The 26,107-nt window shown below is 36.9% G+C and overlaps 2 long non-coding RNA genes across 2 annotated transcripts in view; both read left to right on the forward strand.

Annotated features, from left to right (window-relative positions):
- The window catches only part of LOC105716295 (uncharacterized), a 217,380-nt gene extending 200,289 nt beyond the window's left edge, over positions 1-17,091 (forward strand). The window contains exon 4 of the long non-coding RNA XR_001107244.2: positions 16,959-17,091. This is a non-coding gene — a long non-coding RNA (uncharacterized LOC105716295). The remainder of the gene's footprint in view (positions 1-16,958) is intronic.
- Positions 17,088-25,656, forward strand: LOC105716294 (uncharacterized). Its single transcript, XR_001107243.2, has 3 exons — positions 17,088-17,137; positions 17,548-17,592; positions 25,539-25,656. It is a non-coding gene; the product is annotated as an uncharacterized LOC105716294 (long non-coding RNA).
- Positions 25,657-26,107: the final 451 nt, after the last annotated feature.

Here is a 26,107-nt window from a genome sequence, read left to right on the forward strand (position 1 = left end):
GCGTGATGCCTCCAGCTTTGTGGAGTTTTTGTTTGTTTTTTGTTGTTGTTGTTGTTTTTGCTTAAGATTTGGCTATGCAGGTTCTTTTTTGGTTCCATATGAAATTTAAAGTGTTTTTTTCCACTTCTGTGAAGAAGGTCAATGGTAGCTTGATGGGGATAGTGTTGAATCTATAAATTAATTTGGGCAGTATGGCCATTTTCATGGTGTTGCTTCTTCCTAACCATGAGCATAGAATGTTTTTCCATCTGTTTGTGTCCTCTCTTATTTCTTTGAGCAGTGGTTTGTAGTTCTTCTTGAAGAGGTCCTTCACATCCCTTGTTAGTTGCATTCCTAGGTATTTTATTCTCTTTGTAGCAATTGTGAATGGGAGTTCACTCATGATTTGGCTCTCTGTCTATTACTGGTGTATAGGAATGCTTGTGATTTTTGCACATCGATTTTCTGTCCTGAGACTTTGCTGAAGTTGCTTATCAGCTTAAGGAGATTTGGGGCTGAGACAATAGAGTCTTCTAAATATACAGTCATGTCGTCTGCAAATAGAGACAATTTGACTTCCTCTTTTCTTAATTGAATACCTTTTATTTCTTTAGCTTGCCTGATTGCCCTGGCCAGAACTTCCAATATTATGTTGAATAGGAGTGGTGAAAGAAGGCATCCTTGTCTTGTGCCAGTTTTCAAAGGGAATGCTTCCAGTTTTTGCCCATTCAGTATGATATTGGCTGTGGGTTTGTCATAAATAGCTCTTATTATTTTGAGATACATTCCTTCAACACCTAGTTTATTGAGAGTTTTTAGCATAAAGAGCTGTTGAATTTTGTCAAAGGCCTTCTCTGCATCTATTGACATAATCATGTGATTTTTATCTTTGGTTCTGTTTATATGATGGATTATGTTTATAGATTTGCATATGTTGAACCAGCCTTACTTTCCAGGGATGAAGCCGACTTGATAGTGATGGATAAGCTTTTCTATGTGCTGTTGGATTTGGTTTGCCAGTATTTTATTAAGGATTTTCACATCAATGTTCGTCATGGATATTGGCCTGAAATTTTCTTTTTTACTTGTGTCTCTGCCAGGTTTTGGTATCAGGATGATGTTGGTCTCATAAAATCTGTTAGAGAGGATTTTCTCTTTTTGTATTGTTTGGAATAGTTTCAGAAGGAATGGTACCAGCTTCTCTTTATACCTCTGGTAGAATTTGGCTGTGAATCTGTCTGGTCCTGGACTTTTTTTGATTGGTAGGCTATTAATTGCTGCCTCAATTTCAGACCTTGTTATTGGTCTATTCAGGGATTCATCTTCCAAGTTTAGTCTTGGGAGGGTGTAAGTGTTCAGAAATTTATCCATTTCTTCCAGATTTACTGGTTTATTTGCATAGAGGTGTTTTTAGTATTCTCTGATGGTAGTTTGCATTTCTATGGGATCGGTGGTGATATCCCATTTATCATTTTTTATTGTATCTATTTGATTTTTCTCTCTTTTTTATTAGTCTGGCTAGCAGCCTATCTATTTTGTTGATCTTTCCAGAAAACCATCTCATGCATTTGTTGATTTTTTGAAGGGTTTTTTTCATGTCTCTATCTCCTTCAGTTCTGCTCTGATCTCAGTTATTTCTTCTCTTCTGCTAGCTTTTGAATTTGTTTAATCTTGCTCCTCCAGTTCTTTTAATCGTGATGATTTTAGATGTTTCCTGCTTTCTCTTGTGGCCATTTAGTGCTATAAATTTCCCTCTACACACTGCTTTAAATGTGTTCCAGAGATTCTCGTACATTGTGTCTTCATTCTCATTGGTTTCAAAGAACATCTTTATTTCTGCCTTCATTTCATTATTTATCCAGTAGTCGTTCAGAAGCAGGTTGTTCAGTTTCTATGTAGTTGTGCAGTTTTTAGTTTCTTAATCCTGAGTTCTAATTTGATTGCACCGTGGTGTGAGAGACTGTTTGTTATGATTTCCTTTTTTTTTTTTTTCATTTGCTGAGGAGTGTTTTACTTCCAATTATGTGGTCAATTTTAGATTAAGTGTGATGTGATGCTTAGAAGAATGTATATTTTATGGATTTGGGGTGGAGAGTTCTGGAGATGTCTATTAGATCCCCTTGGTCTAGATCTGAGTTCAAGTCCTGGATATCCTTGTTAATTGGTAGCTCTTTTAATGTGGGATGGAGATTTCTGGAGATGTCTATTAGGTCCCCTTGGTCTAAATCTGAGTTCAAGTCCTGGATATCCTTGTTAATTAGTAGCTCTTTTAATGCTCTGCTATTTTGCCAACATTGCATGACACCAGAATTGGAAAGATGAAGCCATCAATAGAAATCAATTTCCACAACTTAGAGAAAGCATTTAAAGAAAGTTCCCTTCTAGTGATATCATGAAGTATTCTTTTTTTCTACAGATAATCTATTTGATGCAATATTTTGTTGTAAGTTTATATATAAATCATTTTCTGTAAATAAAATTATGTTTTAAGCATAGATGGAGAGCTGGCTATGTAAAAAAGGCAGAGGAAACAGAATAAGCAAACTGAACATAGAGGAACAAAAGAGTGCATTTTGTGAATTACTGGGAATTCCTTTGTAATCCAGAGAATGTTTTGTAATGAAGAGCATTTATCTTTTATGTAGTTCTGAATGTTCATATATCGGGAGTGCTTTACCAAGCATACCAGCATAGGAAGAACAGCATTATCTGTTATTTCATATTTTATCAGTGTTCCTTTTGTATTACATGGTTCATCTGAAATTCTATAATGAGTGTGTACTTGGGTCTCTCTCTCTCTCTCAAATGAACTTTTAAAGCAGTTTTAAATGACTCAAGAAAGATAGTGCTTGGAAAACAGCATCATAAGGTAATTCTGATATGATGATTTACATAAACTTGAGTCCCAGCTATTTATGCAGTGTTCTCAGAAAAGAGATTTGGTTCTATGAATTGAGATCAAAGTCTCTAAAAGAAGCTCACTATAAAGCTTTTACATAAATATAAACTGTTTCAGGAAGGTAGGAAGAAAGAAAGAGAAGGAATGAAATGAGGTAGAATGGGAACTAGAAATAGGGAAGAAGAGAAGAGAGGGAAGGAGGGAAAAAGGGAGAGGAAGCGCTTTTCTTGAATAACTGTCTTGTCATTATTGAGTACAGGAATGCCTTATATGTGAGGGAAAAAAAGGTCTGAAACCAAACTGCTGAAAACACAACCATTTAAAAAATAAATACTTTTTCAACAGTTAACAAGGTATTAAGTACAATTCTTAGCACTGGATATGAAGAAGCTGTATTTAGCTAATTATATATAGATTTTTAAATCCTTGCAAAATAGACTGATGAGATGCATTTTCAAAACTTCTACAAATCAATAGAAGGAAAACATACAACCCAATTTTTAAAATGGGCAAAAGGCTTAAACAGCCACTTCACAAAAATGGATATCCAAATGGCCAATAAACGGTGGTACCCAACATTCTTGTGAGGAAACTGCAAATTAAAACCACCACAAAGTATCAAGCACACCCACCAGAATGGAAAAGAATGATATTACCACTTTGTACCACCTGGAATCCTCATATACTGCTGGTAGGAGTATAATTTAGTACAACCACTTTTGAAGAAAGTTTGGCATTATCTACTGAAGCTGAACATATGCGTATCCTGTGGCCCAGGAATTCTACTCCTCTGTATATACCCATCAAAATGCACATTTATATGCACCAAAAGACATGTACAGGGATGCTCACAGTAGCACAATACATAGTAGTCAAACACTAGAAACAACTCAAATGTCCATCAGAAGCAGAACAAATGAACCATGGTATATTTAAGCAATGGGAACAAATAAATCATTGCTACATGCAATAATATGGATGAATTGAAGAAACAAAAGCCAAAGCAAAAGAAGTCAAACAAAAAATATTAAATATGTATGGTTCTGTTTACATAAAGTTCAAAAACAAGAAAAACTAGTTTATAGTGAGAGAAGTCAGGGCGCTGGTTACCTTTGAAGAATGACAGTGTAAATAAATGAGAAGGGTTATAAAGAGGCTTTCAGGTGCTGGTAATGATCCATTTTTTCATCTGGATGTTGGTTACATGGGCTATTCCCATCGTGAAAGTTCTTTCAAGTGTGAAGGTATACCTTGAGCAGTTTTCCATATGCATATTTCAACGGAAAGTGTAAGGGAATTAAAGAAATGTCTTCTTCAACGCTCATAAAGTCTTAGTTGAAACAGAACCCTATAAAAGACAAGTTAACAAGAGAAAATCAGAGTTTATTAACACATACATTTCATATATATGGGAGACACCCAGGGAATGACTTATCAAAGTGGTGGCTTTGAATTTCAGCTTATATAACATCTTCAACAAAGAATAATGAATTTTTAGAGAAGTGACAAGACAAAAATGACTTTGAGTCTCTAGGGATGGTAACTCTGAGGAAGGTAAACAAATGGCAGATAAAAGATGGTTAGTAAACCTTGATAATATAGATTCCTCTGGTGCCATCTCCAGGCCAATAAGAGTGCCAAGTTGTCTTCAGTGTTAACTTCTGCTCTCCCTAGGAAAAGAGGCCAATATATGCCCTGTTTTTCAACAATAGGTCAGAAAGTTTTCTGGAATCTGTTTCCTCTTAATTGCCTTCAGCTCAATAATTCTTCATATTTTTTTTGGATGGAATATTTTGGTCTCCCATAAATGTTAATTTAAAAATGGATAGCAATGGTGAGACAGAGAACTAACTGCATGTGTCTGTCAAACTGTATGTTTGGTGCACACTGGGTACATACCTTCCATAACTGTGATGTTAGACAAAGTCCACCGTCATCCTTCCTTCTCTTTTTCAAATATATATATATATTTGCCATATTCTGGACCAGTTGTTGGCAATGCTCTGTGTCATTCTCTCCTGGCTCTTCCATGGCACCTCTCCCCATGGTAGGCTTTACTCCCTGTCCCATTGACAACAGGTGTGGCCATCCTCAGAACTCATATCATCCTCACCACATGTCCTTTAGGAAAGAAATCCTCACTAGACCTTCCATCTCAACCCTGCCACTTTGGACTGGTGTGATCTCAGACAAGAAATTTAAACTAAGGCCTCAGTTTCCTCATCTGTAAAGCAAGATTAAAAGTGCAAAGCTTTGTTTTGAGAATAACATGACTTAATTCCAGTCAGAACATAGGGCAACCTCTGGCTTACAGTGAGCACTCAATAAATGCAAGTTGGTGTTATTAGTGGAGCAGTGGTCAGGGGCTAGATTATGCACCCAAGCAGAAGATTGGATGAGATTTATGTAGGGAAACTGATTAGCTGAGAGGAAAGACCTAAATGTATCAGATTTATTTATTCCTGAGTGAGAATCTGGATTTTATTTGGAGTATATGGCAAGAACTATGGGAATAGGCCCAGGATGAGAGGCCCACAGGAGAAAGAAAGCAAATGTGATGACTGTTAACTCATTCATGCCTTGAATTTAGGACTCAGGAAATAAGGAGTAACTTGGATGCTTTGATAGGGAAGGGTTTTGAATGCTTTCACTGATGCAATCTATTCACACCAAACTCCTTGCCGAAGTCAGGAAAATACAGTTTGGATCCTACCTGGGATGCTGCCAAATAAATATTTGGCTTCTCAGTAAGCTCCTTTATTTTCATCCTCTTTTGTCAGATTTGACCATTATCTTTCTAATGATGTCCCTTAGCAGAAAAAAAAATGCCCCTAGAAGAAGTGATTATATGGAGAAAAGAGAAGAGGCAAGGAGAAGCACTGGATGCCAAGAGCGGAGACAAGGTCATTGGGAAGAAAGTAGAAAGCGTTAAAGACAATCTAAGACTTCCACACATGAAAACCTTACCTTTCAAAGAAGTTACCAACATAATCCACAGTGTATAGCATAATACTGAGAACTCAAAATGTGCTTAATAAATACTTGCTAATAAAATCTTCACACAGATCTCATAATTTTCAAATATGTAAATATAGATTTTTCAAGGACTCATGAAGGGAGACATGGTGAATTTAGGACTAATCCAGCTTTGAAGAGCATAAATCCATTTCAAGTTCAGATTAACAGAACAGTATGGCTCTTTTTCTGCCATGTAAAGCATGTTTTTTTTTTGAGACGAAGTCTTGCTCTGTTGCCAGGCTGGAGGGCGCTGGCATGATCTCAGCTCACTGCAACCTCTGCCTCCCAGGTTCAAGTGATTCTCCTGCCTCAGCCTCCCAAGTAGCTGGAGCTACAGGTATGCCCTACCACGCCCAGCTAATTTTTATATTTTCAGTAGAGACAGAGTTTCACCATGTTGGCCAGGCTGGTCTCAAACTCCTGACCTTGTGATCCTCCAGCCTCAGCCTCCCAAAGTGTTGGGATTACAGGTGTGAGCCACCACACCCGGCCCTAAAACATCTTGTTTTTCAAATGGTTAACAATTCTATTTTCAATAGAGTAACATTTGAAAAATTTGAAAACTAAAGAATTAGGAAACACTGTACATATTGAGTACATTTGGGTCGAACACTGAGTTAGTTATTCTACACAGTATTTTATCATAATAATATGTCAGTAAGGAGAGGCACTCACACAAACCCGTTGTTAAATTTTTAGAGCCAGTTCTCTTAGTAACTTGATATCAGCAATGGTGGAAATATTTGCGTATCAACAATTGCCAAATGCCACAAACCAGCTCTCCTTCCAGAGAGCCAGTCGTTATGCATTTACCGTCACACTATTGCAAGGAAGTATTATTATCCTCATCTTATAAATGAGGAAACTCAGGTGCAGACAAGTTACTATGTTCTCCAAAGTTATCCATCTACTACTACAGTGTCAGGTTTTAGAGCTAGGTCTTCCACTTCAAACCCCATGCTGTATTTTTTTAAGTATTGCTTCATAATTTGAAATCATCACTAATGATCCACTTCATTAGAGGTGTAATTTGAGTTTAATTGAAAAGTCTAACTTGCAATTCTAACAATCACTTTCTTAATTTATGTTACTACTTTATTATTTAAAAATTTATAAGGATGCTTCAAATGGCACAGCTGAGGAAAACTTGCTCAATTATGTTTTCATTAATTTTGCTAAGCCAATCTGATGCCAATAGCTGTGTAATTTGATCCCAGAAGCAAAATCACTTGGAATGCAGGACTTGCTCAGAAAAAGATGCCTACTATCACATGAGAACAAAACAGTCCCCTAGTAATAATCATGCTGTTTTATTCAACATCCAGAGACCAGTAACCTTGAAGTAGTGACTTATTTCCATAGAGAACACCTGTGAAGGTCAGCGCTGTGGTAACAGTGAGGCTGAATCCTGATGTTCAAGAAATGAAGTTAAATCCTAGAACAGTGAGTTTTCAACCTAGACTGCACATTGTATGGTCCTGCACATTACCCCAGGGCCATTTAATCAGAATCTCTGGCTATGGAACCTGAGAATCTATATATTTTACCAATCACTTGGGTGATTGTTCCCTCATGACTAACTCTCCTCAAAGGTCTTGCTTTCTTCCTCTACCACATTGTCATAATGTCGTGTGTAAACAGCTGGGTCTCTCTCCCCATCAACGTAGGTATAGAATAACCAGTGGGCCCTGCCCTACATTCCAGCACCTTCTAACTGTACATTCTGTGCTCTGGCACTCCCTTCCAGCAGACCACACCTTTTTTCAAAGAGCTGAGAACTGAAGAATCCCCAACTTTCCTTCCTTCCACCTCTAGAATAAAATAAGATTGAAATTCTGATTAAAATCTCATTTATCATTCCCTTGAATTACTTAGCTTTATACTCCTCATTCTCTCATTCATTCATTTCTTTGTTCCATCCAGCAGTGGAAAGAGTACATCCTTTAAGTCAGTTAGAGTTTCCAGTCCTGCATTCTTTTCTGACTGTGCCCTTTAGTAGCTGTGTGAAAATAGACAAGTGCTTGACATTTCCAAACCTCAGTTTTCTTCCTTGCAGTATGTGGATAACAATGCCTAACTCATAGTAGATTTCAAAAATCTAAATATGATATTATGTACAAAGTACCTAGTCTAGTGAAGTGATAATGTCATCAACTGATTCTTTAAACAAATATTATGAATACTGCCCTTGTGCATAGCATTATATGATGGACTATAAAGAAATAAAATGAATAAGTTAAGAATCTGCCCTCACAAAATCTAGAGTCTAATGAGGAAGACGAGATGAACCTTTGAATTACTATAAGATAGAAAGTACACACTTCCATAAAAGAGAGACAAGGAGACAGATTAGGGCTTTTAATAGAGAATGGGATGAAAAAGAAAAAAAATTACTTAATTTTCCAGGTCTGCAGATGATGAGCTCCCAGAGCTAAGGTTATTCTGGAAAAATTTCCTTCCCACTTCAAATCATATCTCTCAGCACTGGCTGGAAACATTCCCCAGAAGGAAAAATAGAAGGAAAGAAACCAGCAATTCTATCCAACAAGTGTTTACTGGCCATTTGTCTTTTCAGTCTTCTCAAGGCAGGCTGCTATGACCTCCATGCTTTAGTCAGGAGAATCTACTCATTGCTCTTTTTCATAGGAACCATTTCCAAATCTAGCCTCTAGCTCACAGTACTTCTTTTTTTTTTTTTCCAAAGACTCTCTCTCTCTCTCTCTCTCCTTTCCAGACATAAAAACCCAAGTCATGCTTTACAATCCTATCCTATTCTCCGCTTCCTTGAAGTTTTCTGTGACAGACCTTTGGCCTAAAATAGCCATTATTTTGCACATGACTATAAGCTCCAATTATAGGGTTGCTCAAAATGAATTACCAGAGCATTTTGAAAAATCAGATCTACCAAATCTGAATCTCTGGTGGTAGAGAGCTAGGAATCTGCATTGCATATAGAGGTTAGATGATTTATATGCACATTAATGTTTAAGAACTATACGCCACAGCTACTCAGGAGGCTGAGGCAGGAGAATTGCCTGAACCCAGGAGGTGGAGGTTGCAGCGAGCCGAGATCGCACCATTGCACTCCAGCCTAGGTAACAAGAGCGAAACTCTGTCTCAAAAAAAAAAAAAAGAGAGAGAGAGAACTATATGCCAGTCTATTTTGTTTCATTTGCATCTTGCTGCCTCAACAAGAATGCATATTTTTGCATCATAAAAAGAAGTAGTCTTTTGTAACAACAGTCTATTTCCACCACCATCACCACCAGCACCTAGCACTGTGCTAATTGTTCAGTAATAGAAGGACCTTGTACGTGCAGCCTTATGCATTAGGTTGCCCATAGAAAATTGAAGGAAACTCTGGGACCTTAGTTAGGGACCAATGTTAAGGGTAAAATTTCTGCAGTGTTAGAAACGATTTATGAGATAAAATTGTCAACCAAATGTAATTAAAATAAGTAACATTTTTAAATTATGATGATCTCCTTTGCTTCTAATAATTCACTAAGATAAATTTATGAAGGAAATGGATGTAAGATTTGTTTAAACAAGTATCTTGGTCTTGTCATTTCTCAGAGCTCGTACCATTCAGGCCTATTGCTACCTTAGAGTTTTGACTTGTAGTTGCCTTAACCTATTGGATTGCCTTTTTTCTCCAGGAAAGAGTTTCATTAAACAACTTTTAGTTATTTATCCTATGGAAACAGATAACTATGAGCCTGATATTCTTTAACTCAGCCTTTGCCAGAAAATATAACTACTGTACAAGGAACTTTAATGAAGATACTTTTGAAAGAATGAGAAACTTGAAACATGGGGCTTTTAGAAGAAGTATCAGGCAGTTATTCACAGTTATTGTGTCTTGTTAGATAAGGAGAAGGTTAGAAATACGTACATACCAATTGCCATAAACATTAAGAAAATTTCAAGTTCCTGTCTTAGACTGCTTGGAAAGCCAAAATGCATCTCTGCAATATTGAAAGTTTTGTTTTAATGTTTCCAAAGATTATAAACTTACAACCTTGAGACTAAGAACACTTATTATAGGAAACATTGGTTAAGACATTATTGTAAAAAACGTGTTTACTTAAAATTAAATGTACCCACCAACTTTATCAAGATTACCTATAACTAAGTCATTGGAGATCTATCTCTAGTTAAACAAAACTAAAATGAGGCATAGATTCCCTTAAAATTGGGAACATAACTAAGGTATTCTTTTCTACAAATGAAAAAAACAAAAACTTTAAACCTTAGTGCATAAACTCAATTTTACATTTCAAAGTCCTAGCCAGAAGATATATGCTCCTATAAAATTCCAGCCAGAATGGATACAGTGTTTAGAAAGAAGAAAAATAAATTATAGACGTCTGTTTCTAGCAACAAACTGCATTAGAGATCACTATGCACTCTGGCTACAAAACACCCAAAAATGCAAGAAAAAATGGATAAATGGATAAAATATTCTTTTAAATCAATAAAGGAGTTGGAGACAGTAAAAACAGATCCCCTGAAAATAGGAACCATGTAGGATGGGTAATGAGCTCTTAAAGCTTCGTACACCACCTGGCCTCTAACAGCACAGGAGGGCCTATGAGGAGCATGGGGATGGGGTGGTGATAGGGACTGGACCTTCAGGCCGCATTGGTACATTGGTGGGGTGTTGGACCAAAGGCCACATCACAAGAGTCTAGGAATCAAGAAAGGCTATATTGAGGAAAATGCTCAGCGGAGGCAGATAGCAGGAAAAGAACATCTAAAACCTGCAGAATGACACCACACAGACAGTTGACATAGGGTTCAGAACAGGAATACATCAATAATTCCTAAAAAGAAAAATCCAACTCAGTATAAACATGAACGTGACATGGTCATTTCACAGAAGAGAAAACACACTGACAGTAAATGCAGGTAAAATATTCTTAACCTTATTTGTAATTAGAGAAGTGTGATTTGGGAGAACTTTATTTAAACAAAAAGACTTTGTTAATGTGTGCATAAATGTATGTGTGATGATTCCACCACTGGGTTCTCAGAACCCTAAAAGCCAGTTCACTAGCACCCAAACAGAAGATTGGATGAGATTTATGTAGGGAAACTGATTAGCTGGAGAAAAGACCTAAACATATTGACATCAATGTTCTTTCCAGATGATTCAATGAAATCACTCAATAGATAACACCACAGGCAACAAAGCCCTACCTATGCATTCAGAAATACCAATAAGCTATTTAGTCTCCTGTTTTTAGTGAGCAAACTGCTAAAATTATCAAGCATCTAAAGAAAATTCCCAACACAGAAGATAGAGACCATAAATAACACATAATAATAAAAATAACTCCAGCAGTTTGGGAGGCCAAGGCAGGAGGTTGCTTGAGGCCAGCAGTTTGAGGCAAGCCTAGGAAACATAGTGTGACTCCATCTCTACAAAAAGTTAAAAACTAGCCAGGCACAGTGACATGCATCTGGAGTCTTAGTTACTCAGAAGGCTAAGGCTGGAGGATCCTTTGAGCTCAGGAGTTCAAGTTTACAGTGAACTATGATCACAGCGTAGATGACAGAGTGAGACCCTGTCTCTAAATAATAATATTAAACCAATTTAGAGGAAACAGAAACTAGTCAGGGAGATGAAAACCTCTTATCTTTAATGGATAGGAAAAGATTTTGAAATTTTTGAAAAGTTTTTTTTTTTTTAATAGAACTATCAGTCCAGCCCGAATCAGGTCATCTGGGAGAATGTTGAAAGACAGTTCGCCACGAGCTGCTCACATTTCTGCACATATTGCCAGCAAGGTACTTACTGTTCTTTGTTCCAGACTATTTAAGGATGTTTCTGTAGCAAACAGTCTTGGGATATAGAGATAGTGTTTTCCTCTAGAGCAAAGGGCAGGCATGCTTACTGCACATTATTAAAGATTTGGGTTCTCTACCTTAAGGTTTCTCTCCTGTAACACAACCTACTACATGTGCAGGTGTCATCTGGTCCTTTTAGCATCACTTTGTGGAAATTGGATCCTCAATATGGCCTAACTTTAGCTTTTCTGAGAGTTTGCAGAAGCCCTTCATAAATTAGTGGGCAAAGTTATAAATGAATTCTAGGGAACATAGGATTTACTGCTCCTGGGGCATCCAGCTGCAGAATAGGGGAATTCTGTATATCATGTATCATTCTATATTTAGTAATTTTGCAATGGGAAAAAATTCTTTTTGAGACATAGTCTTGCTCTGTTGCCCAGGACAGAGTGTGGTGGCATGACCTCGGGTCACTGCAACCTCTGCCTCCCAGGTTCAAGTGATTGTCCTACCTCAGCCACCTGAGTAGCTGGGATTACAGGCGCCTGCAACCATGCCAGGCTAATTTTTGTATTATTAGTAAAGACAGGGTTTCTCCATGTTGACCAGGCTGGTCTTGAACTCCTGACCTCAAGTAATTCACCCACCTTGGCCTCCCAAAGTGCTGGGATTACAGGGGTGAGCCACCACACCCAACCCAGAAAATCATTTTAAAGTTACTGGATTCACAATAAAGCCTACTGCAGATCTATTGCTGTCAGCTTCCCCCTCAGACTAATTCCAGGCAAGGTGCGGTAGCTCACACCTGTGATCCCAGCACTTTGGGAGGCTGAGGCAGGCCAATCGCCCAAGATAAGGAGTTTCAGACCAGCCTGACCAACATGGTGAAACCTCGCCTCTACTGAAAAACACAAAAATAAGCCAGGCATAGTGATGCATGCCTGAAGTCCCAGCTACTTGAAAAGCTGAGACAAGAGAATCCCTTGAACCCAAGAGGCGGAGGTTGTATAGAGCAGAGATTGCGCCACTGCACTGCAGCCTGGGTGAGAGAGCGAGACTCCATCTCAAAAAAAAAAAAAAAAAAAAGAGAGAGAGCGAGAGAGCAGTGAACCCCTCTAAAGTGGAGAGTTAGAAAAGAGTATACCTGGGTAGAAGACAATTTTAACACATTTTCTATACTTTTTCTTAGTGCTCTAAATTTGAGGTTATAACTTTTAATTCTTCAAAATATTTACCCTTGGAATTTGTCTTCACACAAAGAAAAATATTTTTTAAACCAAATCAAAGTAAGAGATTATTTCAAAACTTTTTCTTATTTAGGTATTATCTATCATAAAGATATATTTAGATATTTAGAGAATTTTAAAAACTTTTTCCTCAGCAATATTATAAAATAATATTCTTTCCTAGTACATAATAATAGTTGCTCCTAAATAGATATTAAGCCTGTTCAGTAAGTATATTATTCTACATTTATAACCTTTCCCTACATACATGATTCACCAATATTAGGCTATAAATTATATTCTATAATTCCAAGGAAAAAATATTAAGGCTGATTTTTGCACTATCATTTCATTTTAATAGTTTCCTTAATGCAAACTTCTTAATATGACTCCAAGACATAATAACATAATTAAGTTAGTTTCTACCAATTTAGTCAAAGAGAAGCTATGTTGTTTTACTCCAACAAAGCATTCTGGGAAAAATCATTCATTTATTGATTCAACACACGTTGATTCACTGTCTGTAGCTGTAAAGTACTGTGTTAAATTCCATAGGGAAACACTGATGATTGGAAAATGAGGGTGGCATCAAACTCACTGTCTAGTAGAATGAAATGTTCACAAATGACAAAAATAGTGAGCACCATTAAAGCAATACAGATAAAGAATAATAAACTCTGTGAGGATAGAGATCACTTATATCCCACTTTCTGTTGCAGCTTCTGCATCAGGAATATGCTCTGGCACTTTATGTTTCCTGAAGAATAAAGAAAGATACCTCTTTCTTTTTTGACCTAGGCTTGAAAGATGTAAGGCTATGAGATTCTAAAACAAACACGCATTTGTAAAAATCAAAGTTATGCTTGTAAGTATTATTTCATTAATACAGTTCTTTTCCAGCTTGTGATGAATGGCAGAATGTCATTCCAAATCTCTCTCTCTGTATTGTCATGTCACTGCAATCCAGAAAATAATCAATAGGCCTAAGGGCATTGCAAGTCCAGTAGGAATTATGGTTGCTCAATCCAATGCGGTCGCATCTTTCAAAGGAGTCACTTTGAAATACACTAAATAATATCATTATTCAGTATATGCTTGAAACTCTTATTTATACCACACCTTCAGAATCTACATCAGTTGCTTTTAAACATTGTCAACATCCTCAATGTTCACAAAGGATCACAAATCAGAATGGCCTTAGCTCCCTCAACAAGCCAAAATAATAATAATAACAGTTGAGTAAAGTCTGCAAAATTCTGAAGGAATTGGATTATGGGACACCTTTACTGTCTATATTACAAGTTTCTGATTCATTTTAGCCTTTTCGAAGATTATGTAATACAATAGTAGTGGGGAGAAAACAAAGATTGAGAAAAAAAAATCTGTGTTCCCCCCATCCCAATCACTATAGTGTGACTAAGAAAAATGTAAGTCCCTTTTCTAAGTATAAATTCCAACTCAATAATTTTTATTTTGGCCTTTGGTAAAAATGCACCCTACCCTATTATTGTTTCTTTTTAAAATAAATTTGTTATCAAGTATTTTAGATATACAAAAAGATATAAAGATTTACAATCATGAACACCCAGATGCCCACCTTTCAGTTTAAGAATTACAATATTATGATGGCTTAAGCTTATCACATTCCCTTTTTTCCTTCCTGAGTGGGCAGCGATCACCCCAAAGTAGATGCTTCTCATTCCTGTGCATTTCTTTATACTTTTCCTACAACTGCTTATAACCCTAAACAATATGTTTTTTCACAAAATTGTAAAACTTTAAGCAGTAACATACTACAATATTCTTTTGTAATTTTTTTTTTTTTTTTTTTTTTTGAGACAGACCAGGTTGGAGTGCAGTGGCAGAATCTTGGCTCACTACAACCTCCATCTCCATGTTCAAGTGATTCTCATGTCTCAGCCATCTGAGTAGCTGAAATTACAGGCATACACCACCATGCCTGGCTAATTTTTGAACATTTAGTGAAGACGGGGTTTCTCCATGTTAGCCAGGCTGGTCTCGAACTCCTGACCTCAAGTGATCTGCCTGCCTCAGCCTTCCAGAGTACTGATTACAGGCGTGAGTCACCATGCTCAGCCTGTAATGTATTTTTTGTGCAACATTATGTTAATATGCATAGTTCTGGTTCATTGATGGACATATAGTTTGTCTCTTTTTTTCTGTTAGGTTGGTGCAAAAGTAATTGCAGCTTTTGCCATTGAAAGTAAAGGTAAAAGCTGCAATTACTTTTGCACCAACCTAATATTATGATCAATACAACCCTGAAGATTTTTCTTCCTATGAGGAGATTTTCAGGCTTTTGTGAATAATAGGAATTATCAGTTTACCATCTATTACCAAGTTGCTATGGTGGTTGAATTGATTTGTATACTCACAAGGAGTGTATAAAATTACAATTGCTTCACATCATTCTTTATACTTTTAAAATTGTGTCAATCTGATTGATATTATAATGTTCATTAAAATTACTATTAGTAAGATTACTGACTACTAGTAAGATTGTGTGTGTGTGTGCGTGTGTGTGTGTGTATGTGTGTGTGTATGTGTGTGTTTCCTCTTCTGGTTGCTTTTCTGTGAATTGATGATGTTTTCTGCCCTTTTTCTATTAACTTGCATACTTTTTTTTTTTAATTTGTGCAAGTTCTTCATATATCTTGGATATATGTTGCAAAACTTGTACGTGTTGCAAATAGCTTCTTCCAGTCTGTGGCTTATCTTTTTACCATAATTATGTTGTCTTTTGTTAAAAGTTTTAGTTTTCATGTATTTCAAATTTCTCAATTTCTTTATGACAGTTTGTGTTTCCTATACCTTTTTTATCTTGCGGTTATAAGGGTATTCTCCTATATTTTTTCTAAACTGTTATATCCTTTTTTTTTATTTAGGTCTTTAATTCATCTTTTGTGTGTGGTGTGAAGTAAGGATTTGACTTTATTTTTTTCTATTTTGGTAACTAAATATCTAGGCACCATTTACTGACTACTCATCTACAAAGCCACCTCTGTCAGATACCAAGTCTTTATGTATGTCTGTGTCTAAACTATACATTCTTTTCCATGGTTTCTATCAATCCCCACATTAATATAATACTTTGAAAGTCATTGGAACTTTATTATAAATCTTGTGTCTAGTGAAAAAATTATACCCACTCCCATCCTCCTCATCCTCCTCCTTTTTCTTTCTCCTCCTCCTCTTCTTCCTCATCCTCCTCCATTTCTTCTTTCTTTCTTCTTCTTTTTCTGTATCAGATGATTATGCTCCTTTCATGTGCATTTTGGACCACTGCTCTTCTTATACATCTTCAGATTAGCTTGTCAAGTTCCATAAAATCTGTACCTTAGTTTTGATTGGAATTACTAAATAATGTTTTGAATAAAAGCTACACAAAATCACACCTAAATTGACAAGTGGCACTTTTACAATATGATTCTGTGTAAGACACAGAAAAATGTGCTTTTTTTTTTTTTTTTTTTCTGAGACAGAGTCTTGTTCTGTCACGAGGCTGGAATGCAGTGGCACAATCTTGGCTCACTGCAGCCTCTGACTCCCTGGTTCAAGTGATTCTCCTGCCTCAGCCTCCTGAGTATCTGGGACTACAGGCGCACACCACCACATCCAGCTAACTTTTGCATCTTTAGTAGAGATGGGGTTTCACTATGTTGGCCAGGATGGTCTTGATCTCTTCACCTCATGGTCTGCCCGCCTCGGTCTTCCAAAGTGCTGGGATTACAGGCATGAGCCACCACGCCCAGCCCAAAATGTGCTTTTTAAGTAGCTAAGACCGTAAGAGTGTGAAGTCCTGTCTATTACTTAATATTCTTTTAATTTTTCTGGACTAAGAAACTATAGTCAGTTTTATGGTTCTAAAAAGAGAACAATTTTAAGCTTTTAAAATTTTGATAGCTCTTATTTTATATATAAACATTTTTATTTATATATAAACATGACATATATAAATTATATATACAAGTATTATATAAACATTATTTTATATATAAACAATTTACTTTTTGAATTTTTAGAGAAATGAAATTTCCTTCTCAGAACTGGGATCTTCATTGTAATTGAAAGCATGCTAAGCAGGCATGTGATAACCAGCACTGCCACATATTTTCTGCCACAATCATCTAATAATTTTCCATTTATATGAAGAGCAACACAAGTAACAAGAGAGAAAGCAGTATTTGAAGGCTGAGAAAAGGTAACAACATAGTCTGTCTCTTCTGATGAGTATTTGTGTTGGGGGAGTACACACAAAAAAATGGAGGATCAAAATAATGTGAAAGTTATAGAAGAAAGCAACTGAGCTAAAAACAAAAAAAATGCAGTTTTTCTTATATCTCAACAAAGCTGCAAAAATGCCAAGGCAATGACAATAAAAGTTGAATAAAAGAAGGAATAAACAATAAATTAATATATTTTTAAAGTAAAAATGTTATTTAGAATGTATTTTAGAGGAGTCAGCAGTATTGTTTTATCAAAAATGCTCTTAGTAAATATCATCATATCTTCAGTTCTCATCTCCTGTTTTGTGAATCTGCATTTTTGCTGTGTCTTGTGATTTTTTTTGACTAGTTCTTACTCGTGTTCTCTTTCACTTTATTCTAACAGCTTCAAATTTAATTAACTGCTGACTGTTCCTGAAGATATGCTAAGGTAAGTGTTTCCACAACTTTTTTTTTTTTTTTCAGTTTGCTGAGTGAATGAGAACTGGCTGTTATGGTTCCTTAGTTCCTGGGTAACTATGAAATCTCAAAAGCTTTGGTAGTATACACTATTGACAGCTAATATTTTTAATGCCAAGACTATGTGCCATCTCAAAAAATATGAGAGTTTATTTTATGAGGATTAGCAAAATTAACTTGCCCAAGTTCAAACATCCAGTCAATTTCGGCTATGAGACTTAAACCCAGAGATGTCCAGCTCTAAAGTTTACAATGGTAAACATCAATGCTTCTACATTATTTATTGATATTGCTGTAACACACAATTTACTTCTCTAAAAGCATGTGAAGTTCGTTCTGTTTTCCATACTGTTAATTTCAGCTGAAATAACATGTTTACATATGTTACAGAATAAGGGCTATTTGCAGCCAGAAGGAATAACTCCCTACTCCCTAACATTGTGTTATAACCTGTTATTATTTCCAGAAATCTTCCAATTTCTTTATTCTCTTTTTTTGCTGCTCTAATCCTTAGATTTGCTTAGATGATTATCAGAATTTCAAAATTGTATCACTGAAGCTTTTATAATGCTTAAGAAAGACAGAAGGATACGTCTTAATCTTTTCAAGCTGCTATAACAAAAGATCATAAATTGGGTGGCTCATAAACAACAGACACTTATTTCTCACAGGTCTAGGGACTGGGAAGTCCAAGATCAAGGGTCAGCAGATTGGCTATCTGGTGAGGACTCACTTCCTAGATGGCCATCTTTTCACTGTAGCCTCACCTGGCAAAGGCATGAAGGATTTCTTTCAGGCAGTAATCACATTCATGAGGCCTCTGCCTTTATAACCTAATCACACCCAAAGATACCACCCCCCACCTCCTAATACCATCCCCTTGAAGATAGGATTTGAATATATTTATCTGGCAAGAGAAACAATAACTCAGACCTTAGCAGATGAAATAAGTAATGTAGAATGAAAAAGAAAAGATTTTTTTCTTTTTCTTTTTTTTTGGTGACAGAGTCTTGCTCTATAGCTCAGGCTGAAGTACAGTGTTGCAATCTCAGCTCACTGAAGCCTCCACCTCTCATGTTCAAGCAATTCTTCTGGCTCAGCCTCCCAAGTAGCTGGGATTACAGGTGCCTGCCACCATGTCCAGCTAATTATTTTGTATTTTTAGTAGGGACAAGGTTTTGCCATGTTGGCCAGGGTGGTCACGAACTCCTGACCTCAGGTGATCCACCTGCCTCAGTCTCCCAAAGTGCTGGTATTACAGGTGTGAGCCACCATGCGTGGCCTAGATTCTTTTTCTTAAAAATCTCAATATTCTAGATCAAATATTATTCATAAAATAATACTCCAGCAAATTTGAAGAAAATAAATTATACAGTGATTATTTAGACTGAGTGATCTACATATGTTATGCCTCATTTATATTTCACAAACAAAAACAATTTTTAAGAGCTATTTGGGTTTCTAAAACTAAGTAACTAAAATGGCAATTATCATAATGCTGTTAATTATTAATTTAATAAATGATTATCCCACTTGGCACTCCAAATATGTCAAATTGAAAATAGCATTCTGGCCAAATAAGAATATATGTAACTTTTGAGAGGATCCAAGATGGCCAAATAGGAATAGTTCTGGATTGCAGTTCCCAGTGAAAATACAGAGGGTGAGTGATCACCACATTTCCAAATGAATTGTTACTGCCCACAGACCAGGAGATTCCCAGGCAGAAAATCACCACAAGTCTCCAGCACAGCTGTTTCAGCCAGTGCAGTGGGTCTCCACACAAAAACTCACACAAATCCGGGCACTGTTTCAACTGGAAACTGGAATGCCTGGGAGACAGTCACCCAGGATGGTCCAGCTCTGTCAGGGGAAGGGCGTCTGCCATTACTGAGGCAGTTCACCATTACTGAGGCAGTCCACCGTTACCGTGGCAGTCTGCCATTATAGAAACAGTCCACCATTACTGATGCAGACCGCCATTACTGAGGCAGTTCTAACTATACCCCTATAAACAAAACTGCAAGGAAGTTCACACAGCAGCTGGGCAGAGCCCATGGCAGCTCAGCAATGCCTCTGCTGGCAGACTGTGACTAGTCTACATCCTCGCTGGGAAGAGCATCTCTGAAAAAAGGCAGCAGAATGACAGGAATGTATAAATAAAGCCCCACCTTACCAGGAGAGAGCACCTGGGAAAAAAAAGGCAGTTGTGAGTTCCGCTGCAGCAGAATTAAATATACCCACCCAGCACCTCTGAACAGAACAACAGAGCTCACAGCTCAGTACTTGACTTCCTATAAGGGACAGACAGTCTCCTCAAGCAGCTCCCCAACCCCCATATAACCAAAGACACACCTCGTAAAGGAGAGCTCAGGCTGACATCTGGCGGGTATCTTTCTGGGACAAAGATAACAGAAGAAGAAACTGGCAGCAACCCTTACTGTTCTGCAGCTGCTGCAGGTGATCCCCAGGCAAGCAGGGTCTGCAGTGGACCTCCAGCAGTCCTACAACAGGGGGGCCTGACTGTTAGAAGAAAAACTAAGAAACAGAAAGAAATAACTTCATCAGCAACAGAAAGGACGTCCACTCAGAGACCCCATCAGAAAGTCACCAACCACAAAGACCACAGGTAGATAAACCAGTACAAAAAGGATGAAAATAGCCAAAACCAGAATGCCTCTCCTCCTTCAAGGGATCACAAGTCCTCACCAGCAAAGGACCAAGGCTGGATGGAGAATGAGTATGATGAATTGACAGAAACATGCTTGAGAAGGTTCTCGGAGCTAAAAGATCATGTTCTAACCCAATGCAAAGAAACTAAGAACTTTGAAAAAAGGTTCAGTGAAATACTAATGAGAATAAACAGCTGAGAGAAGAATATAAATGAACTGATGGAGCTGAAAAACACGAGAACTTCACAAAGCATACAAAAGTTTCAATCGCTGAATCAACGAAGCAGAAGAAAGGATATCAGAGATTGAAGATCAACTCAATGAAACAAAGTGAGAAGGCAAGGTTAGAGAAAAAAAAAAGTAAAAATAAATGAACAAAGCCTCTTAGAAATATGGTATTATGTGAAAAGACTGAATATATGTTTGATAGGTGTACCTGAATGTGATGGAGTGAATGAATCCAAGCTGGGAAACACTTTTCAGGATATTATCCAGGAGAACTTCCCCAACCTAGCAAGGCAGGCCAACATTCAAGTCCAGGAAATACAGAGAACACCACAAAGCTATTCCTCAAGAAGAGCAACCCCAAGGCACATAATTGTCAGATTCACCAGGGTTGAAATGAAGGAAAAAATGCTAAGGGCAGCCAGAGAGAAAGGTCGGGTCACCCACAAAGCGAAACCCATCAGACTCACAGAAGATCTCTAAGCAGAAAGCCTACAAGCCAGAAAAGAGTGGGAGCCAATATTCAATATCCTTAAAGAAAAGAACTTTCAACCTAGAATTTCATATCCAGCCAAACTAAGCTTCATAAGTGAAGGAGAAATAAAATCCTTTATGAACAAGCAACTGCTCAGAGATTTCATCACCACCAGGCCTGCTTTACATGAGCTCCTGAAAGAAGCACTAAACATAGAAAGGAACAACCAGTACCAGCCACTCCAAAAATGTACCAAATGGTAAAGAGCATTGACACAATGAATAAACTGTGTCAACTAATGTGCAAAACAACCAGCTAGCATCAAAATGGCAGAGTCAATTTCACATATAACAATATTAACCCTAAATGTAAATATGCTAAATGCCACAATCAAAAGACATAGACTGGCAAATTGGATAAAAAGTCAAAACCCAGCAGTGTGCTGTATCCAGGAAACCCATCTCACATGCAAGGATACACAAAGGCTGAAAATAAAGAGATGGAGAAAGATCTACCAAGCAAATGGAGAACAAAGAAAAGCAGAAGTTGCAATCCTAGTCTCTGATAAAATAGACTTTAAAGCAACAAAGATCAAAAGAGACAAAAAAAGGCATTATATAATGGCAAAAGGATCAATGCAACAAGAAGAGCTAATGATCCTAAATATATACGCTCCCAATATGGGAGCACCCAGATACATAAAGCACGTTCTTAATGACCTACAAAGAGACTTAGTCTCCCACACAATAATAGTGGGAGACTTTAACACTCCACTGTCAATATTAGACAGATCAACGAGACAGAAAATTAACAAGGATATCCAGGACTTGAACTCACACCTGGACCAAGCAAACCTAATAGACATTTACAGAACTCTCCTCTCCAAATCCACAGAATATACATTCTTCTCAGCACCACATGACACCTACTCTAAAATTGACCACATAATTGGAAGTAAATCACTTCTCAGCAAATGCAAAAGAACAGAAATCATAACAAACAGTCTCTCAGACCACAGTGCAATCAAATTAGAACTCAGAATTAAGAAATTAACTCAGAACCGTACAATTTCATGGAAACTGAACAACTGGCTCCCAAATGTTGACTGGATAAACAATAAAATGAAGGGAGAAATAAAGATGTTCTTCAAAACCAATGAGAATAAGACACAACATACCAGAATCTCTGGGACACATTTAAAGCAGTGTCTAGAGGAATATTTATAGCAATAAATGCCCACATGAGAAGCAAGGAAAGATCTAAAGTCAACACCCTATCATCAAAATTGAAAGAACTAGAGGAGCAAGATCAAAAAAATTCAAAAGCTAGCAGAAGACAAGAAATAACTAAGATCAGAGCAGAACTGAAGGAGATAGAGACACAAAAAAAACCCTTCAAAAAATCAGTAAATCCAGGAGCTGGTTTTTTGAAAAGATCAACAAATAGACAGATCACTAGCCAGATTAATAAAAAAGAAAAGAGAAGAATCAAATAGATGCAATAAAAAATGATTAAGGGGATATCACCACAGATTCCACACAAATACAAACCACCATCAGAGATTACTGCAAACAACTCTATGCACATAAACCAATAAACCTGGAAGAAATGGATAAATTCCTGGAAACTTGCACCCTCCCAAGCCTAAACCAGGAAGAAGTTGAAACCCTGAATAGACCAATAACAAGGGCTGAACTTGAGGCAGCAATTAATAGCTTACCAACCAAAAAAAGCCCAAGTCCAGATGGGTTCACAGCCAAATTCTACCAGACATACAAAGACGAGCTGGTACTATTTCTTCTGAAAGTATTACAATACAAACAATACAAAAAGAGGGAATCCTCCCTAACTCATTTTATGAGACTAACATCATCCTGATACCAAAACCCTGCAGAGACTCAACTAAAAAAGAAAACTTCAGGCCAGTATCCATGGTGAACATTGACACAAAATCTTCAATAAAATATGGCAAACCAAATGCAACAACACATCAAAAAGCTTATCCATCATAATCAAATAGGCTTCATCACGGGGATGCAAAGATGATTCTACCTATGCAAATCTATAAACATAATCCATCACATGAACAGAACCAAAGACAAAAACCACATGATCATCTCAACAGATGCAGAGAAGGCCTTGGACAAAATTCAACAGACCTTTATGCTAAAAACTCTCAATAAACTAGATATTGATGGAATGTATCTCAAAATAATAAAAGCTATTTATGACAATCCCACAGTCAATATCATACTGAATGGGCAAAAATTAGAAGCATCCCCTTTGAAACCTGGCACTAGACAAGGATGCCTTCTGTCACCATTCGTATTCAATATAGTATTGGAAGTTCTAGCCAGAGAATCAGGCAAGAAAAAGAAAGAAATGGTATTCAATTAGGAAAAGAGGAAGTCAAATTGTCAATATTTGTAGACGATATGATTGTATATTTAGAAGACCTCATTTTCTCAGCCCCAGATCTCCTTAAGCTGATAAGCAACTTCAGCAAAGTCTCAGGATACAAAATCAATGTGCAGAAATCACAAGCATTCCTATACAACAATAACAGACAAACAGAGAGTCAAATCATGAGTGAACTCCCATTCACAATTGCTACAAAGAGAATAAAATACCTAGGAATACAACTAACAAAGAAAGTAAAGGACCTCTTCAAGGAGAACTACAAACCACTGCTCAAAGAAATAAGAGAGGACACAAACAGATGGAAAAACATTCCATGCTCATGGTTAGGAAGAATCAATATTGTGAAAATGGCCATACTGCGCAAAGTAATTTATAGATTCAGTGCTATCCCCATCAAGCTACCACTGACCTTCTTCACAGAACTGGAAAAAAACACTTTTAAACTTCATATGGAACCAAACAGAGCCTGCATAGTCAAGGCAATCCTAAGCAAAAGGAACAAAGCTGGAGGCATCACGCTACCTGACTTCAAACTATACTACAAGGCTACAGTAATCAAATCAGCATGATATTGGTACCAAAACAGAGATATAGACCAGTGGAACAGAACAGAGTCCTTGAACGGAATGTCACACATCTACAACCATCTGATCTTCAACAAACCTGACAAAAACAAGCAATGGGGAAAGGATTCCCTGTTTAATAAATGGTGTTGGGAAAACTGGTTAGCCATGTGCAGAAAGCTGAAACTGGATCCCTTCCTTACACCCTACACTAAAATTAACTCCAGATGGATTAAAGATTTAAACATAAAACCTAATACCATAAAAATCCTAGAAGGAAACCTAGGCAAAACCATTCAGGACATAAGCATAGGCAAGGACTTCATGACTGAAAAACCAAAAGCAATAGAAACAAAAGTCAAAATAGACAAATGGGATCTAATTAAACTTAAGAGTGTCTGCACAACAAAAGAAACAGTCGTTAGAGTGAGCCAGCAACCAACAGAATGGGAAAAAATTTATGCAATATACCTATCTGACAAAGGCCTAATATCCAGAATCTACAAAAAACCAAATCAGATTTACAAGAAAAAAACAAACAGACCCATTCAAAAGTGGGCAAAAGATATGAACAGACACTTTTCAAAGGAAGACATTTACAAGGCCAACAAACATATGAAAAAATATTCATCATCACTGGTCATCAGAGAAATGCAAATCAAAACCACATTGAGATACCATCTCACGACAGTTAGAATGGTGATCATTAAAAAATCAAGAGACAACAGGTGCTGGAGAGGATGTGGAGGAAAGGAACACTTTTACACTGTTGGTGGGAGTGTAAATTAGTTTAACCATTGTGGAAGACAGCGTGGCAATTCCTCAAGGACCTAGAAATAGAAATACCATTTGACCCAGCAATCCATTACTGGGTATATACCAAAAGGATTATAAATCATCCTATTATTAAGACACATGCACACATATATTTATTGCAGCACCTGGAACCAACCCAATATAGCAAAGACCTGGAACCAACCCAAATGCCCATCAGTGATAGAGTGGAAAACGAAAATGTGGCACATATACACCACGGAATACTATGCAGCCATAAAAAACAGTGAGTTCATGCCCTTTGTAGGGACATGGATGAATCTGGAAATCATCATAGTCAGCAAACTGACACAAGAACAGAAAACCAAACACCACATGTTCTTACTCATAGGTAGGTGTTGAACAATGAGAACACGTGAGCACAGGGAGGGTAGCATCACACACTGGGGTCTATTGAGGGGTGCTAAGGGAGGGACAGTGGGGGTAGGGAAGTTGGTGAGGGATATTGGAAGAAATGCCAGATATAGGTGATGAGGGAATGGAGGCAGCAAATCAGCTTGCCATGTATGTACCTATGCAACAATCCTGCATGATCTGCAAGTGTACCCCAGCACCTAAAGTACAATAAAAAAATTAAAAGTAAAAAAAAAAAGTAAGTATTATATGTATTTCTAACTTGAATAATGTACAAAGATAAATTGTTCTGATAACATTGCTGGCCTCAAGCTGTATAACCAGCCTGGGTTTCCAAAGCCTCTGAAACTTAGTATTGCTATTGCTTTCCCAGAGATCAAGGTTCCAAGAAAAAACAAAAAACTGGATTTACAGAAGAAGACTGAGTATTGTCTGACCTCAAGCTTATGGGATGCCAGACCAGGTAAGTGAATTTGTAAAAATAAATAATGGCCTTGGTATGTCTAGAAAGAAATAATAAACAAAAACATCTATTTCAATGTGGTAAGGGGAAGACATTTTTAAAATGATAGGACATACCTGAGACTTGATAATTTAAAAATGAAAATAAAAAGTTTTTTTCTTGTAAAACTGGCTTGCCAGTTTGAAAAAAAAGAAATAAATAGAACATTCTATTTTCTCACATCTTTCTCCAAAATAATTTCCAGGTAGATCAAAAATATCACAAGAAAAAAAGGCTTATGGATAAACATTATCATATATTGGAGGAAGGTCTTTCTTACTATGATATATCATGCCAAATCCAAAAGGAAAATATTGTTGAATTTAACTCCCAGAAGTGGTTTACAATTAATAATTACCTAATTAAAATAATAATAGGCAAAGCTAAAAGTCAAAATAAATCTGTATATTTGTATCAATATGATAGATAATTATCTCCAT

Source organism: Aotus nancymaae, unplaced genomic scaffold (genome assembly GCF_030222135.1).
Source record: "Aotus nancymaae isolate 86718 unplaced genomic scaffold, 86718_ANA_hifiasm-v0.15.2.pri h1tg000025l, whole genome shotgun sequence".
Classification (NCBI taxonomy): Eukaryota; Metazoa; Chordata; class Mammalia; order Primates; family Aotidae; genus Aotus; species Aotus nancymaae.